The sequence below is a fragment of the Petaurus breviceps genome, unplaced genomic scaffold (assembly GCF_028583685.1).
Source record: "Petaurus breviceps papuanus isolate PSGF00001 unplaced genomic scaffold, PetGlider_PUasm1.0 128, whole genome shotgun sequence".
Lineage (NCBI taxonomy): Eukaryota > Metazoa > Chordata > Mammalia > Diprotodontia > Petauridae > Petaurus > Petaurus breviceps.
Window position 1 is genome coordinate 12,335,494 of NW_027185664.1, and position 20,067 is coordinate 12,355,560.

The window sequence follows — 20,067 nt, forward strand, 5'->3', positions numbered from 1 at the left end:
TGAATTACATAATTGAATCACTTGACTAATTATTTTCTGTTCTGGTCCTTTAAAGAAGAGGTAGGGTGTAAGCTTGCAATGATTTCATTTTTCTTAGCAGGAGGGAACCATTGCACTGTGATTAAAATTACATCATGGTAGTTTTCCATAGAATGGGTAATGGGTCTGAACTGCATGGGAAAAGCATCAGTAACACCCATTACCCAGTGGTAAAATCCCCTTTTAATTGGTTAGGCGGATTTCAAAGAAAATCATATCACAAGTTTCAGTAGTGCTCACCCCACTTACTGTCACTTCAGTGCCCATGTCACGAGATTTTCCCTTGGCACTTCAGGACATTGGCACCAATTGTGTAGATTTCAGTTGGAACCACTGGGGTACATAGCATTTGCAAAGGATGGGCTATGAGCTTAAGCTGCTATAGAGGTGCAACCTAAATATTTCAGTTTTTATTTATACATGATACTTCTCTATTTGCTAAACAATAGTACTAAGCATTTTTCTGTCTCCCTCTATTTTGTTTTCATGGCTCTATTTCTATTGCTTACTTCTAAAAGGAGTGGGGGTGGGGGTAGAAGCCTTCATAAATATTTAAATTGGAATTTAATAACAGTTTTCATTTCTTAATTACAGTATATTTAACATTTAATGAATAATATCAGCATCTCTGAAGAACAAGGGAATCATGTAGAAAGCAAAAGAAGTTTTATAGCCAAAAGAAGTTTGTACAGTGGCCTGAAGAAGAAGGAAGAGGAGGAGAAGGAGAAGAAAGAAGAGCCAGACTATGAGAGGGGTTGCTTTGCTGAGGGGGAAATAGAAGATGGAAAGAGAAGACAGGAAAGGTAAGAGAGAGGACAGGAAAAGAGAGGCAAGGAGAGGAGAGGGAATCAAGGTTAATCTATATTCTATAACTATATAATCTATAATCTATAACTATATAATCTATAACTATAATCCTCTGAGGAGTTGATTAGAATTCAGAAGGGAGATCCTGTACAGCTACAGAGTAGAGTATGGATATGTTGGCCATAATGACTGAAGGGTAGGTATGTCTATGCGGAAGCCGAGCCTCATGTTAGTCTACCTGAAGATACTGGAATGTTACTCCTTTTTGCACCTTCCAAATGGTTAATCATGTATGCCTTGGAGTTGTACCACTGCACCCACATAAGAATCCAGTGATCCCAAATTTTGCAATGGCCTCCTGAGTTCGAATCTAGCCTGAGTTCAAATCCAGTCTCAATCATTTACCTGTGTGACCAGACACTTAACCTATGCTTATGTCCGTTTCCTCATCTATAAAACTGACGTAATAAAAGCACCTACCTCCCAAAATTGTTGGGAGGATTGAATAAGATAATAATCATAGATTGCTTAGTACAATGTCTGGCACATATAAATGTCAGTTCTCCTTATCATCATTAACAATAATTACTTTTAACACATATCTCTCCCTCTGGTATATCTTCCATCTAATTCCTGTTGTACAGAAGTTGCCAGATTAATCACCTTAGAGCACCATTTTGGTTGTATACTGCTCAAGAGCCCCCTTGCCTGTTTGACTCAGTGAATACAACTGTCCTACAAATAGTTGATATATGTGAATTTTCCAGATACCTCATGGATTATAATGGCAAAGTGGTACTTTGCTCTTTGTTTCAGTTATTGTAATGGCAAGCAAAGCAGTATTTTAGCTCCTTGTTTCAATTATTCAAGTACCTTTGAGTCTTGACTGTGATTAGATCACGTTTTTGTTGGAAACAGTATATATTGTGTTGCCCTTAATAATCCTAAGGGAGTTTGGTGACCTTCCCTGTCCTTAATAGGCCTAATGTCATCACATGGAGCCCATTGTGGGAGGAATTTGCCAAAAGAGCAGAACAAGGGGGATGCAACAGGAAGGGTGGAACAGGAAGGAGCAGAGCAAATAAAAGCTCAATTGCAAGCAAGGACCAAGAAGAAATAAGAATGAGAATGCTTGTGATTTCAGCACTCTGTCTGTTGGTCTGTCAGACAAAAGTCTCGTCTGTTGTTTTTAGATAGAATTTCCAAAAGAGGACTTTGTTGCTGATCCAGAAGCCCTGTGAGAGGATTTTACTGCTGTTTACAGAAGCCTTGAAGGAGGACTTTACTGCTGTTTACAGAAGTCCTCAGACTTTACCGCCGATTTGTGTTTCATTTCTCAGACAGAAGCTTTGTCTTTTGGTTTGTGTTACTTTGTCGGACAGAAAGTGAATTGAGATGATAATGCCAGCAATGTGTATGAATATTGTTGTAACTCTGCTAAGCTTAATGTGTGTAAATATTGCTGTGGCTCTGTTTAACTTTGTCTTCCCAGAAACAGAAATTGCAAAGGGCTTGGAGTGAACTAGTCACTGTGAGATGCAATCATGAGCTGTGATAGGAAAGCTGTCTACCTGTGAATGCAGGAAACAGTTGGGTGAATCCAGGCAAGAACTGGGATCCTAGAAGAAGAGACATGGGGTTTGGAAGTCTGGCCTCAAGTCAAGGTGAAAAAGGACATTTACTTGAGTATTCAGTGCTGACAGTGAGATCACTTGTAACCTAGGGCTGGATAGCTTTCCGCTACCTCTTAAGGATAATTCACTTAAGAATGATTGGAAATCAGCCTCTATTTAAGGATGAAGGAAACTTCACTTGGAGACTCAATATTGATTAATGAGATTGTGACTTACTGAATGATATCTTTTCTTCAAGATATATCAAATTGTTGTGAATGTTTTGCTTTAATTTATTTCTGAATAAATAACGAGTTCACTATACTATGTGATTAGATCCTTAAAGTTATTCACAGCAGCAGTCCTCAGGAGAGATGCTCCTGCTTGGTTTTACATGGATCTTCAAAAGGGACAGGAAGATGGAGGGGACTACCAAAAATAAGAGGAAAGAGTAAGCCCAACAGAATATAAGGAAGGGGTGATCAGGGAAAAAAAAAGTTTGGTTTTACAGTTGCATTAAAAATGTGTCAGGAGAAATATGGAGAAGACATGGGAGTCATGGGGGAGGGGAAGAAGAAGTCACAAGTATAAAAGATATAATTAGCAGAATTTATTGGATTTTGTTTATTACCTGAAAGAATAATATTACCAGGTAAAATTGAGGATACCCTGTTGCCAGTAGGATTCCCTGACATAAATTCAGAGGTAATGCATTGCAACTGTCTGTGTTAGTGACTCTAGAAGCAACTGAGTGCTATCTCCACATTACTAGGCCAAAGCAACTTTTAGACAAAAGAGGTGGGGAAGGGGAGGTATTCATTTCTTCATTGTTTAAAGCAGTACTGAATGTACTGGAATGTGTTGTGAAGATGGGAAGAAGGAGAGTGTTCTAAAAGAATTTTAGATGATGTAGTTTGTGTGTGTGTGTGTGTGTGTGTGTACTGGTTACTGCAGGATGTCAACTAAGGGAAAGAGAAATATAGGGTATATTTATATGTCTCTAATAACTCAAAAATTATGTGATCTTATGATTCACTTTCTGCATTAGTGGACCAAACAGTGCATCCTGTTGAATTCAAAGGTTTTTCTTTCCTTCACAGACATCTATGATTCCATTCTTGTTTAATTTGAAAGTAGGAAAGGTATGACAAACAAGTACATATACACAAAGAAGAAAGTTTTTAAAAACCAGGCCCTAATTGCTTCTTTGCACATCTTTGCATTTTGTTTTAGCTGATGAGACAACCTCCTCCAATCCCCACTACCCACCCAAACAACTATTAACTCAAAATCTTACCAGATAGGTAGATCTAACACTTTAAATATGATAGCATTTCCAGCAATTGCAAAATATTGCCTTCTTTAGACTAAACAAAATATTTTCTCTTTTGTATTTATTTATTTTGGTACAGAGCTTCAAAGTGGTTTTTGTGCCAATTCATTCTCAGCTATTTGTCAAGGAAGAAAGTCTTACACAAATTCACATATGCTAATGTGCTAACAACCAATAAAAACCTAATGAGTTACCTTTTCAGACTTATTTACATTTTATACCTGGATGGCTCAACTTTAAGGAGTGAATGATGTTGAAATTTTAGACATGATGATAAAGGACAGTAGAAATGATAGATAGATAGATAGATAGATAGATAGATAGACAGACAGACAGACAGATAGATAGATATTACATATATATATAACATATCAATATTTATATCTAACTTTATCTCAGATTTTGTATATCTACATGCTTGCCTACACACATATATGTGGGCAAAGGGACTTTCATGGTAACATCAAATGAGAACATGTTGCTGCCTCCTATGTTCATGATCGAATAATCTCCTCTAAATGAGACATCTAATGTTTAAAATTCAATATTCATCCTACAGTCAAGTTTTACTTTGAGAAAAAAACATTCCTTCCTCTCAGCTGAGCACACTCAGTATGATATCTCCAAATCCCCAAACTACCTAGTACATGCACTACATTACCTGGGGAAGGAAAAGTTGAATAAGAATATAGTGCTTTATTCAATGCTTTTTGCCACACCTCCAGAACTTTTGGTCAGTTTAAATACAAATATGCACAAGGCAGATTGAGGATGCCTACTTAAGATTTAAATTCTGCCTCTGCTACTTCTGAGAAGTTTGGTAAGTCACTTTCTTTCTCTGAAATTACTTTTTTTTTGTCTGTAAAATGAGTGGGCTAGATATGATGAGCTCTAAAATCTCTTCCATTTCTAAATCTATGATTTGAAGGTAAAGGATTCGACCTGCACACCTTAAAATACAGGCTATGAAAATTGGAAGTAGGGATACCTATTTTCAATAGTCAACTCCAGTAATTAGTTGAAATACACACATTGCCACAGCCGATATTGTTTAAGTGCTATTTAAATGCTTATCAGCTAGATCAGTTTCTTCCAGGCCATAACAATGTCCACATATACAAAGTAGAGAACCAAGAGAATAAATAAGGCAGGGCCAAACTTTTTCCAGTCCTCACTAAAGTTTGGATTGCATAGATACTGCTGCTATTTAACGCAAATTTTAAAAATTAAAATGGAACTTTAAAATTGACTGAATCTGTAAAACCATATGACCTAGGCATAATGAGAAGATCAAAGGGGACAAAGCACAAAAAGACATTTGAGGTGATCTAGCCCAATCTCCTCATTTTGTATATGAGGAAACTAAGATCCTGAGAGTATAAATGAGATGTCCAAAATCACACAGGAAGTAATAGATCCAGAATTTGAAGCTAATTATTCTGACTCCAGATCCAATGTTCTATCACTGGCATGTCAACATACAAATTTTTGGGATTTACAGAAATTGGATCAAAGTTAAAAAGTAGAATAACATATTATACCTAATAATGGCCCACCATCATAAACTAAATTGTATGTAATTTAAACATACTTACCGGCTAAATAATAAGTGCATTGGTCTATTGCATGCATTATGAGTATAAAGAGACACAGAAAACATCAGTTGATCAACCGACAAATATTTGATGGATACTTATTAAGCAGAAATTACTGTGGTATCCTAGGGTAGCTACAAAGAAACGTAAGTTTTATTCCCTAAAATAAATCCTGAAATCTTAGAATCCAGTTGAAGAACTACAGAGCATATTATAAGTTAACAACAAATACAGAAGTTAAAAAATATCACAAAACAGCATTATAACATATTATAGGATTTTGAAGTTTATAGCTCGAAGGATGTTTGGAGCCCATCTATTCCAACCTCCTCATTTTGCAGATCAGGAAACAAAGACCCAGGGAAAAAGTCGTTTTCCTAAAGCCATATAAGGGAACAACAGGCAGAGTTCAGATGTCATAAGTAGGATAGATAGAAAGACAGGTAATAGATTAAGTATTTACAATGTGCCAGGCATTATGTTAAATGCTGAGAATAAATATATAAACAAGTAAGCAGTTAGTGCCCTCAAGGAAAATATTTTCTTGTAGAAGAATATGACATAAATGGGTGTTAGGGGATAGCAACTTGGTCTCTGTATGATAGAGAAGTAAGATTAAGGCTTGAAAAAGCCTTTCTATCTGAACCCACTGTAGTATCAGGGGCATGGTCCAAGTTTTTAATGGTGAAGGGGTGGGAATGAAGGCCAGACAGGAAGTACTGTGTTCTGGAGACTCCTGAGATATTAAATGAAGGCCTGGGTCTGGGCAAGATACAACAAAAAACAAACTTTTAGAGCCCTGGGTTGTTAGAGTGGAGAACAAAATTCTAGTAAGGATAAATCAATTTCTTCCCTACTGGTATATGTAAAAAAATGACAAATGGAAACAATGAGGACTGTGAGTTGTGAAATGGGAATTACAACAGTGGGTTAGAGAAGACATTGATCTGGCTAGGTGGTATAATGGCTAATGAGCTGGTCAGAGGCAGGAAAACCTGAATTTAAATCCTACCTCAGACAATAGCTATTTGACCCAGGACAAATCAATTAACTTCTGAGCACCTAATTTTCCTTATCGAAAGAGGGGGTTAGGGGGCAGAGCCAAGATGGCAGAGTAAAAGCAGAAACTTGGCATGGATTCTGGCTCCAACCATTTCCAATACCTGTAAAAAAGTGACTCTAAACAAATTTTAGAGTTACAGAACTCACAAAGTGACAGAGAGAAAAAGATCTCTCATTGAAGGCAGGCTGGTAGACTGACAGGAAAGGTCTATTGGAAAACTTGGGAACTGAGCTCAGTCCCCTGTGAGCTGTGATTCAGGCCCCAGGGTGGCACAGACCATCCAGAGCAGACTTCAAGAGAGTGAATCACCAGCAGCTGTTGTGGTTTCCAGATTCTCAACCCATAAACATCAAAGAGAAAATAAAAGAGCAGTGGGTAACTGTGTTGGAAGGGTGAAGGAAGAGTGTGGTCCAGTACCTGCCCCTGGGGTGAGAAGTGGCAGAGTTGCAGCAGCTACAGTTGCTGTCCCATAGCTACTTCCAGAGCTCCTGGCCTGCAGATTGTAGGGTGAACAAGGGACCATTCAGAGGGTGATCACTCTTGCTTTAACCTGCTTGGATCTGGATCACTGTCTTGTCTGGTGGTCCTGGGGTGTGCAACCAGTGTGCCAGAGCTTGTGGGGGTTGTAGAGAGGGAGCCCTCCTAATAGCTCCAGCACCTGCAAAAACCTCAGGAATTTGGGATAAAGTTCTCTCCCTTCTGGAAGCAGAGTTCTACCGTGGCAAAGAGCTCAAAAGTCAAGTAATGGGCAATATAAGGAAGTAGAGGAAATGCAATTAAACCTTAGATTCCTTTTTTGGGGACATAAAGAATAAAAGCATGGAACTGGAGGAGGACAATGAAGCCAGAACTCCAGCATCAAAAGCTTCCCAGAAAAATAAAAAATGGTTACAAGCCATGGAGCAACTTAAGAAGGATTTTGAAAATCAAGCAAGAGACGTGGATAAAAAATTGGGAAGAGAAATGGGAGTGATGCAAGAAAATGATGAAAATGATTAAACAAACTCAAATGACAAAAGAGGGCCAAAAAACCAATGAGGAGAAGAATGCCTTAAAAAGTCGAATTTCCCAGATGGAAAAAGAATTTCAAAAACTCACTGAAGATAATAATTCCTTCAAAATTAGATTGGAGCAAATGGAAGCTAATGACTTTATGAGAAATCAAGATACTATAATATAGATCCAAAAAAATGAAAAAAAATGGAAGGCAATGTGAAATATCTCATTGGAAAAACCACTGACCCGGAAAATAGATCCAGAAGAGATAATTTAAAAAGTATTGGACTACCTGAAAGCCATGATAAAAAAAAGAGCCTAGACACCATCTTTCAAGAAATTATCAAGCAAAATTTTCCTCATATTCTAGAACCAACAGACAAAATAGAAACTGAAAGAATTTACTGATCACCTCTTGAAAAAAAGAGAGGCTTAGACTGTGGGGCATCTATGGTCCTGTATAGCTCTCAATATAAGATCCTAGGATTCTGAGACAAAATGATAGAAGCACTATAGAAGTGTTAGACAAATGTTTGCAAAAGGTTTTCTCACCTTTTCATCAGATTTCTCTCAAAGTGTTATATTTCTCAATATACAAGGGGAAACAGACATATTATGCAGCAGGAGAAAGTTTTTTATTTACACCTTACTTTTAGGATTCCTGTTTCTTCTTTCTACCAATAAGATTGCTTATTCTCAATCTCTTTATGAATTATCACTCATTTCCCACGAGCAAGCTGAGTGTCCAAGAATCTTCTGTATTAAGCTTGCTTCTCTTTCCTCTTGGCATTATTTCATGATGAGTTTATCAGCTACTGGGAGTTCAATTACTCTCTCTACACAAATGGCTCTTATCTGTATATCCATCTCCCTTCCCTGAACTCCCATCCTATATCTTCATATGTCTACTGGATAGATTAATTTAGATCTCAACAGCATCTCAAGCTCAACATATCTAATATGGAACTCATTTCTTTCACTTCTCTTCTCTCTGATGGCCCCTCCCCCCTAAAAAAAACAGAACAGAAAAAAAAAACCACCCATCTCTCCTCTAAAATTCCCTATCTTATTATTTTTTTAAGCAATTGGGGTTAAGTAACTTGCTCAAAGTTACACAGCCAGTTATTTCTGGGTGTGGTGCTAAATATCTGAGCCCAGATTTGATCCCCACGTCATCCCGACACTGGAGCCTGTGCTCTTACTCGCTGAACCACCTGGCCGCCCCTCCCTATCTTATTTTTGATGACCACACTTTAAGTCATAGTGATCTTAAAATCTAGGAATCCATCTTATTGTTTTCTTCTTTACTCAACCCCCATATACAATCACTTGCAAAGTCATGCTGAATCTTCTCCACATTTCTCACCCCTTTCTCTTATGGATCTCCCATCATAGTTCAGGCTCAGGTTATGACTTATCTAAATTACTGAAATAGTTTCCCATTTGAATTGGCATTCCTGCCTCCAGTCCAACCTGCCTTCTAAATAATCTTCCTAAAATAAGATTACTAAAGCACAAATCTAACCACATGACTCGTATTCTCAAACCTTTGGTGGATCCTTCTTTATTGCCTATATTATTGACAATTCACTCAGTATAGAATGAAATCTTCTCAACATGACTGTTATACTGGACATAATCTGGCTCTAAGCTACATTTCCAGGCTTAATTCATTCTATTTTCCTTCATATACTTTGAATTTCTAGCCAAACTGGACTATTTGCCATTCCCAGAACATAAGGCCTGACAAATAATAAGCACTTAATAAATATTTGTTGACTTTTTAACTTGATCCAGCATTCTATAATCTGCCTCTATGTCTTTACACAGTTTATCTCCCTATGCCTGGGAAATATGTTTTTCTTCCTTCTGTCCTTTAGAATCCTTAGCTCCCTTCAAATTTTAGCTCAGGTACCACTTCTTATGCAACTACTTTCCTTACCTTCCTAGGACTTAGTGCTATCAACTCTAACTCTTCTCCCTCCTCCCTCAAACTGACTTATTATTTACTTCCATGGAGTCTAGCCCAGGCATGAGGACACATCTTGGGCAAATCTTCCCAATGTTTTTTCCCATTCCCCTTGTTTTTTGGTTTGTTTGGCTTGCACAATCCAGGTTTTATGCATGCCTATATCTATATGCATCTTATGTTTCTAGTAGAACATAACCTTCTTAAGGGCAGACAAATGTCAATTTTTTTTTACATTTTTGTCTATAGGATTTTGTACAGTCGGCATTTAATAAATATATTTTGAATTGAATTAGATTGGACTGAACTAAACTGAATTCCCTCCTATGCTCAATTTAGAAAATTTATATATATATATATATATATAATACATATGCATTTTAGACTCATACTTAGGTTTCTATAATTCCATTGTGTAACAGTTGGCAAGTAAAATAATTTAATCAACCTTTGTTATTATGTGCTCTTTCTTTTCTTCCTGTTCTGCCTGCACAATTCCAAACATGTAGTTTAGCTGATACATTTACCAAATGGAAAGAACTTCAAAGTTTCAATTCACCTTCTATGGAAACCCAAGTCTCTTTAGTATATGCAGGTATGCGTCCATTCTGATGTATCCTTATGTGATTTCAGGAAAATCATCACCTATCTTTGGCATCTGTTTTTGTTTAAAAAGGAACAAACACTAGGAAAAAGAAGAGGCAAATGTCAGCACTAAAAGTACTTAATTACGTGTCTGTAATTTGGAAACATTTTCTAAATTGCCCTTTTATAGTTTTCATAGCAATTTCTTCTTGGAGGAGAGAACATTTCCCCTCTTTCTGAAATCTATTGTTAGCAATTCAAGTGGCTGCTTTTGCTTACAAAGATAAACACTGAAATGTCCAGAAAATCATCCATGGTTATCCCCTATATACCCTAACCTGGTCCCCTTTCTGTCCCCTTGCTCTGCTGCACAGCTAGCATGAATTATTTGCAACCATGAAAAAGCACTCTCTTGCCTGATGCTAATCCTGACTCTATTAAGACAGGTTTGGAATATAAGAACATTTTAGCTCCAATCCTGAAAACAAAACAGTCAGGACAATGGCAATGCGTGACAACTTATATGATGCAAAAATGAAGAGATTCAAAAACATTTAGATTTCCATGGTTGGATGGGGAATGATCATTGGAAGTCTGAGAGTAAAAAAAATCAATATTTTTTCATAAAATTCATGGAAAAAAATCAAGAAAGAAAAAAAATGGTTTATATTTCTTTTGAAAGGGATACTACTACATGAGGAAGCTGCCACAATATACTGTTCTGTTCACAGGAGTCTTTGTAAATATTTTATATAGCTAGACAATACATAATCTTCTAATATTTTAGATTTTATTTTTTCTTACATTTCTATAGCTCTTGACAATGTTTTGCTATCCCCAGAATCCTAGATTACTTTAAATGTATTTGTATGTGTTATGATGCTCACTCACCTGCTTCCCAGTAAAGTAAAAATCACTTCAAGGTTGAAACTGTTTCTTTTTTTTTTCCCTTTGTATCCCTAGTATCTAGCACAGTATGTAACACAAAATAGATCATTAATAAATCAGAATTGAATTAAAGAATTTCATTCTGCTATCTTGTTACATGAACCCATTTAGCCCCTAGTTTCTTTATGGGATATGATGGATAGATATCATTCTGCTCAATATGGATAACAGCATTAGTCTTTCACCTGAGATGTTGATGTTTGGTTAGAGGAAGAGCTAAAGAAAGAAACTAGGGATCCCCACAACAGCCTTACTCCAGTCCACCCAGGCCTTCTATGAAGGATGATTTCCATTGAGCTACATGGTCAAAATTCATTACAAAAATTTCTGGTTGATTAAAAACATTCTAATTAAAGGGGTCATCCCTTGACTCTCTTCTTAAAGAGGCCTATTCATTCAATGGGTGTTACCTCACTCTAAGTGAGTATGTGAAAAGGCCATAGCCTACAAGGGCCAGGGTCTCTCATTGCATCCTGGGTCATCTCTAGTCATCCTGATGAATATCTAGTTACTGGACCCAGCTGGCTCTGGAGGAGAAAGTGAGGATGGTGACCTTGCACAGCTCTCCCTCACTCAAATCAAAGTCAACTGCAAGTCCTGTCATTATTTCCCTGATGCCATGATCCTCTTCAAAAAATGAAGGATAAGCACAACTTTTTGAAGACAATATCAAACATTACTTCTAAATGATATCTAATAAAATAATGATGATCTGGTCGAATACTTTTTTTGTGCCTTTTGGAGGGCAATTGGGGTTAAGTAACTTGCCCAAGGTTACACGGGTATATTTTGTGTGTGTTGGTGTAAGTGTCTGAGGCCAGAACCTAACTCAGGTCTGGCGCTTTACTCACTGCACCACCTAGTCGCCCCAAGGTCAAATACTTTTTGAAAAATGACTTAGTTGTATATTTTGTGTCAATGAACCAGAAGGAAAAAAAAAGTTGATCAAAACCATCAAATACAGCATGAACAACTGACAGAATGTGTGACATTCTATATCCATAAATTACCAGCTCCCTCCTGAAGAGAGTGTGTTCCAATGTCAGTCACCTGGAATCAAAGTCTCTTACCTATTTTTTAAAAAGAATCAGCATAGTGACACACATAACTAAGTGAGGAAAAGTAGAAGTCATCACAATTTCTAAAGTGGAAATGTCCAGGAAGGAATGAATAGTCACAAACACAAACTCTAAAAGTACTAAGTTCAATGTAACTTTGCATAGCAGCATGACTCTATGGCTCAGGGGACAAGGAGGATTTTTAATGGAATAAAATGGAGAATTTTATAACAAGGATAAAGCATTACACAAACAGGGATGGAAATTCCACCTCTGGAAAGTATATGGGAAAAAACTAGCAAATTAATAAATAAATAATGACCGCTGTTGTATCTATATGGATCTGCCTACCTGATATCAGTGGGTTGGGACAGATTTTTAGTTAATGCCCTTTCAGTAACATAATTTTAAGCATTTCTTTAATACTACTAGTGGTAGAGAATTCTGCTAGACTAATCTAATTTCCTTCAGTGATTGACCTGTCATACTCTTTAAGGCTGAGGAAACACATTCTGCTTCCTGATTTTACATTAAAAATCTTTTCTGTATTCTCAGCTCGATGTCTCCTGTTTCAAATGATATAAAGGCCAGGTCACCACTTTACAGGATTATAGGGCCATGGCGGGAAGAGATCTAGGAGGGCATCCATTGTTTCTTCTATGTGCCTTCCTGAAGTAACTGGTAAATAAATTCCTGGGCCCAATGTATTTAAAATGGAATGCAAGGTGGTTATAAATGCAGTTCAGATAATTAGGAGAGAATATCATTACTTCATCCTGCCAGTTCATCTTCCCTTCTAGGGTCCACAAGAATGACATCTAGGTAGTTGTAATTCCTAGTTAGTATAGTAGAAGGAAAAAAGAAAATTTATTATCTTGACAGTTGAAAGCTCTGTCTACAGTGATGTGAAAAATCATTTAATCATGAAATATAATATGCACCTCTAATTTAGATCTTGCATTGCATTATAAATTTATTTTCATAGCTCATGTCCAGACAGAGGAAACTCCTATGAACAATCCACCAATCAGGATTCCCTTTGTAGTGAACATTGTTGAGGATAATTAATTGTTAGTGGAAATAAGAATTCAAGATTGCTGATGTCCTATGAAAAGGTTGAATTAGAAAGGCCATGATAGCAAAGACAGTTCACACATACCTGGGAAATACAATTAGAGCTGCTCTTAGTCACAGGAAAAATTAAATTCAGCAAGCCTCAGTTCAAATAAATGGTTACAATTATCATTAGAAGCATTAGTGGTACTATAACCAATATGTTTTCTGTGAATAAGAGGAGCTATACTTAAATTTCCCTATTAGATGAAAATTGTCTTTTAAATGAGGATCTTTCTTACTGCCTTATGTTTATTTTTCTAAAAAAAAATTAACCAAGTCTCAAGTTCAGTATGCTATATGTAACAAAGAGTTTATAAACTATGGTATTGACAACCTGTTAGAAGTAAGACAACTAAGATGGCACCATAGAAGTAGGAAAACTCCATGAGCTCCCTCCATAACCACCTCAAATCCCTATAAAATATGACTCTAAACAAATTTTAGAGCTACAGAACCCACAGAGTGACAGAGAGGAAAATCTCCTGCTGAAGTCAATCTAGCAGGCCTACAGGAAGGGTCCATCGCAGAGTGCTGGGAGCTGAGCCCAGCCCCATGTAAGCCTGTGGGTTTAGGCCCAGGGCAGCCCCAAATAGCAGCAGCTGGAGAGTGGATCACCAGCAGCAGTGCTAGTTTCCAGAATTATCAACCAATAAATGACAAAGACAAAGTAAAAGGTCAGTGTGGAACTCAGGTGGAACTGGGGGGATGCAATGAGGTCCAGCCCCTGCTCCCTGGGATGAAAAGTGGCAGATGCATGGCAGCCCTGCAGCTGCCACCCTGTAGCTGCTTCAGAGCTCCTGGCCTGCAGATTGCAAGGGGACCAAGGAAATATTCAGAGGGGCAATTGCTCTTGCTTTATGCTGCTTGGATCTGGATTGCTGTTTAGGGTAGAGGTCCTGGGGGTGTGTCCAGTGGGTCAGAGATTGTGGGGGCTTCAAAGAGGGGAGCCAACTAATAGCTCTGGCAGCTGCACAAACCCCAAGAATTTGGGACAAATCTCTCCTCTCTGGAAGCAGAGTTCAACTATGTCAAAAAGCTCAAAAGTCAAGTAATTGAGTGGCAACGTGAGCAAGCAAAGGAAGCAAAGCAAGCACACCAATCAAGATTAGATTCCTTTTTGGGGGGACAAAAAGGATCAGAGCATGTAATAGGAGGAAGACAATGAAGTCAGATGTCCTTCACCAAAAGCTTCCAAGAAAAATATGAATGGGTTACATGCCATGACGTAGCTCGAGAGGGATTTTGAAAATCAAGTAAGAGAAGTGGAGGAAAAATTGGGAAGAGAAATGAGAATGATGCAAGAAAATCAAGAAAAAAGAGTCAACAACCTGACTTAAGAAAATAACACCTTAAAAGTAGACTAACTCAAAGGGCAAAAGTGGCCCAAAAAGCCAATGAGGAGAAGAATGCCTTAAAAAGCTGAATTTGCCAGATGAAAAAAGAATTTCAAAAGCCCACTGAAGAGAATCATTCCTTCAGAATTAGATCGGAGTAAATGGAAGCTAATGCCTTTATGAGAAATCAAGGTGCTATTAAACAGACCCCAACAAATGATAAAATAGAAGGCAATGTGAAATATCTCATTGGAAAAACCACTGACCTGGAAAATAGATCCAGAAGAGATAATTTAAAAAGTGTTGGACTCCCTGAAAGCCATGATCAAAAAAAGAACCTAGGAATCATCCTTCAAGAAATTCTCAAGGAAAATTGCCCTGATATTTTATAAGCAGAGGACAAAATAGAAATTGAAAGAATTCACCAATCGCCTCTTTAAAAAGATCTCCAAAAGAAAACTCCTAGGAATATTATAGCTAGGTTCTAACGTTGCCATATCAAGGAGAAAATATTACAAGCAGCCAAGAAGAAACAATACAAATATTGTGGAAACACAATCAGGATAACATAAGATCTAGCAGCTTCTACATTAAGGTACAGAATGGCTTGGAATATGATATTCCAGAGGTCAAAAGAGCTAGGATTAAAACCAAGAATCACCTACCCAGGAAATCTGAGTATAATGTTTTAAGGGGAAAATATGGTCATTCAATGAAGTAGAGGACTTTCAAGCATACTTTTTTTTAAGCAATTGGGGTTAAGTAACTTGCTCAAGGTTACACAGCCAGTTATATTGTGTGGGTACCAAGTATCTGAGGCTGGAACAGATCCTGGGTCTCCTGATGCTGGGCCCGCGCTCTTACTCACTGCACCACCTGGCCGACCCACTTTCAAGCATTCTTGATGAAACAAAAACCAGATTTGAATAGAACATTTGACATTCAAATATAAGAATCAAGAGAAGCATGAGAAGGTAAATAGGGAAAAGAAATCTTAAGGAACTCATCAAAGTTGAACTATTTACATGCCTACATGGAAAAGTGGAAATTGTAATTTATGAAACTTTTCTCAGTATGAGGAGAGTTGAAGGGAATATAAATGTGTATATATATATATATGTATACATATATATGTCTATATAGGAGTATATAAATGTGTATATATATGTATACATATATATGTCTATATAGGAGTGTATATGTGCATATGAATACACATGTGAGTGTGTGTATATATGTATATAGGTATACATAGAGAGAAGGCACAGGATCAATTGAATAGGAAGGGATGATATTTTAAAAATAAAATTAAGAGGTGAGAGAGGAATATAATGAGAGGAGATAGGGAGAAACAGAATAGGGTAAATTATCTCATATAAAAGAGGCAAGGGAAAACTATTACAATGGAGTGGAAGGACAGGAAGGCAAAAGGGAATGGGTCAACCTTACTGTCACTGAAATTGCCTTAAGGAGGGAATAGCATATGCACTAAATTGGGTATCTTACCCTACAGAAGAGTAGGAGGAAAGATGATAAGAGGGGGAATGATAGAACAGCAGGCAGATTGTGGGGGAGGGTATTTAGAAGCACACACTTTTGAAAAGGGACAGGGTCAAAGTAGAGAACAGAACAAGTGGAGGGTGGGAGAGGATGGAGGGAAATATAGTCAGTCTTTCACAATATATCCACTATGGAAATGTTTTGCATAACTACTCATGTACAACCTATATTGAATTGTTTATCTTCCCAGTAAAGGTGGATGACGAGGGAAATAGGAAAAGAATCTGGATTTCAAAGTTTTAAAATAAAATGTTTAAAAAATTATTATTATTATTATTATTATTAGTTTTACATGCAACTGGGAAACAAGATATACAGGCACTGGGGTATGGAGATCCATCTTGCCCTACCAAAAAGTTGGAGGGGGATTAGGGGAGGATATAGGACACAGAAGATTGGGGGAGGGCGTATTCAGTGGAATTGCTGTTTTGGTGTGGCAAGCAGGGGAAAAACCGGGAGAAAATATGTAACTCAAAATCTTGTGGAGATGCATGTGGTAAATGAAAAATAATGTAAAATTAAAAAAAGAAGCAATACAACTGCCTAAACATACAGAATCAGAAGACATGCAAATTTCATCAATGCTTACATATTTGCAACACAGATTACTCATGGGATAAACAGATACTTAATTTTTTATCTAGGACATGTGGTATAAAGTATGATCTAGTGTCTTATCATTGTTCCTAAAACAATACTTAGAAAATTAGCAATATAATTAACTTCCAAATGTATGGGCATTATCTTTGTGTATTTTCTATGGCAAACTTTTAATCCAATGATTCTCTTTTTCTTTATCTCAGCATATTTTTGGATCACTTTCGTGTTGCAGTCAATGGGTTACTAGGATTAACTAATGATAAAGTTCATTTTAGTAAGTAATTAAGGAAATAACTCAGATGAAGAAAGAAACAGCTATTCCTTCCCATCCCCCAAAATCACAACAAAAAATATGGAATGAATTATGAATCTCTAAACAAATCAATTTGGAAAAAAGATAGATGGGGACATTTTTCATATCCTAACACTTTGATCTTGAATTTAACATTAATGGGGATTTTTTTCTTTGTCATACTTTGGAAATTATAAGATCAACCCCAGGAGACAGGGAGATGAGAGAAGAATATGGGGAGGAAGAGGGGGAGACTTAGGGCATGGGAGGGGGAAGAGAGATGGAGTTTAGTAAGGTTTTAAAAAAGTCTTCCAGAGGCCAGCCTTCAAGGGGCTATGCTCTTGTTCCTTCCAAACTCTCATACCCTTCCATGGAGCAATAGTTGCCTCCTGCTGTCTTGTGGTCACTTTCTTCTTTCTTTCTCTTCTATTTTCTCCTTTTTCCTCTGTCCCCTAACTGCTCCTGCCTGCCAGTTCCATGATGGTCACAACTGAAGCTTCTCATCCTCGGCTACAACCTGGTTCCTCTGAGCTTTGCCCTTGTGACTTATTTTGGACATTTCCCCATGATGGCCAAGGTCCTTCTACCCACTGCCGGATACCACAGCACTACAGTGGCCCACTCTCCCAACCTCAACCCTGTCTCCAGAGCCCCCGGATACCTGCAACCACCTGCAACCTTACTGTTGGTTCCCAAGAAAGGTCAGGCCCAGTCTGGAGGGTCAGTTCCACAATCTCTGCCAAATTACCACCACTGGGTGAGTCTCAAGGGCAGGAGCAGCAAAGTAGAATCCAAAAGACCCTGGATCCTGTGCCCCCCACCTCCCCTGCTGAATCCTTTTGCTCCAGCCCTGCTACCAAACCTGGGTAAAGGAGACAAGCTCAGCTGCCACGCCTGGGAACCCATAGACTAATCTTGTTGTGGCCAGCCCAATCCCACCACCCTCCCTCACAGCTGCCCAGGAAGGAAGTTTTTAAGTCAAAGATGGGTAAGTCTGAGAAGATTATCATCTCCCTTAGCCAATTTGTTCTCAGCATACATTTGTGTGAACAACCAGAGATTAATAGAGAGAAAAACAAATGTAACATGCCATCAAACAAGATCACCTCTGCAAAAAGAAATGAAAATAACTTTTGGCAGGTTTTGTATCATCTGAAATCATTCACAAGCAGGAAAAAAAGCCTTTTAAAAACACTGAGAACATCAGAAATATGAAGTTGAAGAAATCAGCTTTTGAAACTTAAGTGAAGCTAAAAGGAAAATTATTCAAGGGCTAAGTTTAGTGATCCATTATATTTCAGCATCCCTCCAAAAGCTCCAACACTTTGGATGGGGAGCACTTTTGAAAATTCCAACCAAAATAGGGAACTGATGATAGTTTTTGAAAGAATTTGAAAATTCTATTAAAAGTTCGAGCTTAGTTTCCAGATTAAAACTATTTATGAAAACGTGTAATTTTTCAAGGTTTTTGGATACTTTAACAAGAACAAAAATCAGTAGAGAAACTGATATTGGCCTTGTGACCAGGAGTGCAAAAAAAACCAGTTTTTAGAAATGTCATTCAAACAAATTTGTATTTTACGTTTTGTAAAAACTATAAAATATGTGTATTGTTCATATCCTGAGAGGCACATCATAATTTTGTTAGGCAAGTATTTTGCACTACCTAAATGGTAGGTCTTTTGTGTGTATGTTCATATACACACATAAATTGGAAAATTTTAATGTGTGCTAAGGCACAGAGATGACTGAAGCATTTGTAGAAGGTTTACTGAGAACTTTTCAAGGAGAAATCGTTCTCATTTTAAGGTGAAGAACTAAATGTAAACAATTTACTACATATACTACTGAAATTTTAACTCTGGCAAAGTCATTGTAAAGTGAGGATTTATGTGTTGTTCTGAAACAAGTTTCTGCTTTCTTATTGCAAATATTGATAAATTTACTGTTTCCACTTTTACCAAGGTTAACTCTGTGTCTGGGCAAGATCTAGTCATTTTAAAGTATATCTAACTCACTTTAATTCCAGAAAAAAATTGTTATATTTAAATATTAAAGTAATAATTTGCCTTCCCTTAAAACAAAAGATATTTTTCTCTCACCAGCACTGTGAGTTACTAAGGCAAGCATTATCATCTCCATTTTAAAGATTAGAAAACACAGGTCTAGAGATAGCAAATTAATTGCTGATCACCACAGATTGAAATTTAATGCTTTTTCCATTCAACAATACTACCTATAGAGAAAGTTTATGTTAGGCACAAATGTTAGTGGAGAACCACAGATTCATTCAAATGTCTACCTTATCTCATTTCCTGGGATTATGGTGTTCTTTTTTAATTGCTTTGGTCACCTACTGTAGCGATTTTGTAGTCTTATGCACCCCAAAATGTTGTCCACCTCCTTCTATAGAGAAGAAGATAGTTCTCTTCCCAAAAGATAGTTTCAACATGAGCAAGGTGGGAATATTAAGAGAGGAGAGGGAGAAAGAAGGTAAAGAGAAAGGGTGGAAGTAAAACTAACCCTGGACTGTCCAGGTGGAGAGTGAGATTGAGGGCAGGGAGTTAAATTCTTGGGGGAGAAGAGAAGCTTCCAGAAACTCATCTAGGAAAAGGCCAGATCTTCTCCCAAAGTACATGGAAAATGACAAGTGAACAAAAACAGATTCCTATTGTTTATGTTTATTTTACAGCCCAAATTTGGCTGCTGCCTTCAAAGCTGCAATGGTACTAAGAGGTAAGCCTTTTGGGGACTACTTGCATAGCTTTTTATCCTGTTCTGTCCCCATTACACCACATGTTTTGATTTTTGCTTTTTTCCTCTTCATTGAATAGTGAGAGAGGGGCAGTTTCTATCCCAATAAAGAAGAGATGTGACCAGAAACTATTTTCAGCAATAAAAGAGAGAGATAAATAAATAAAGTTTAATGCTTAAGGGATATTGCCATGACAATGCAAAAGCCAGAAGGCTGGGTAACCTGACATTTCAAAGGCAAATTTGGAAACAGGAAAGGACAGCAAATCATTCTTTAATCTTTTTCTTTTTCATATTGGATTGCCTTCTTTTTCCTTGCTCTGGAATGCATGCTCCTGGTCCTTTAAACATAATATAAACTGGCACTTTTTACAACACCCAGATGTCAGCTCTCCTCTGTTCTTA

The 20,067-nt window shown here is 37.4% G+C and overlaps 1 protein-coding gene and 1 pseudogene across 1 annotated transcript in view; one reads left to right on the forward strand and one right to left on the reverse strand.

The window, feature by feature from the left end:
- DCC (DCC netrin 1 receptor) overlaps positions 1 to 20,067 on the reverse strand; it is a 1,052,419-nt gene that overhangs the window by 778,134 nt on the left and 254,218 nt on the right. The gene's annotated exons all lie outside the window — the stretch shown is intronic.
- LOC138172252 (proline-rich nuclear receptor coactivator 1 pseudogene) lies at positions 17,389 to 18,329 on the forward strand (annotated as a pseudogene).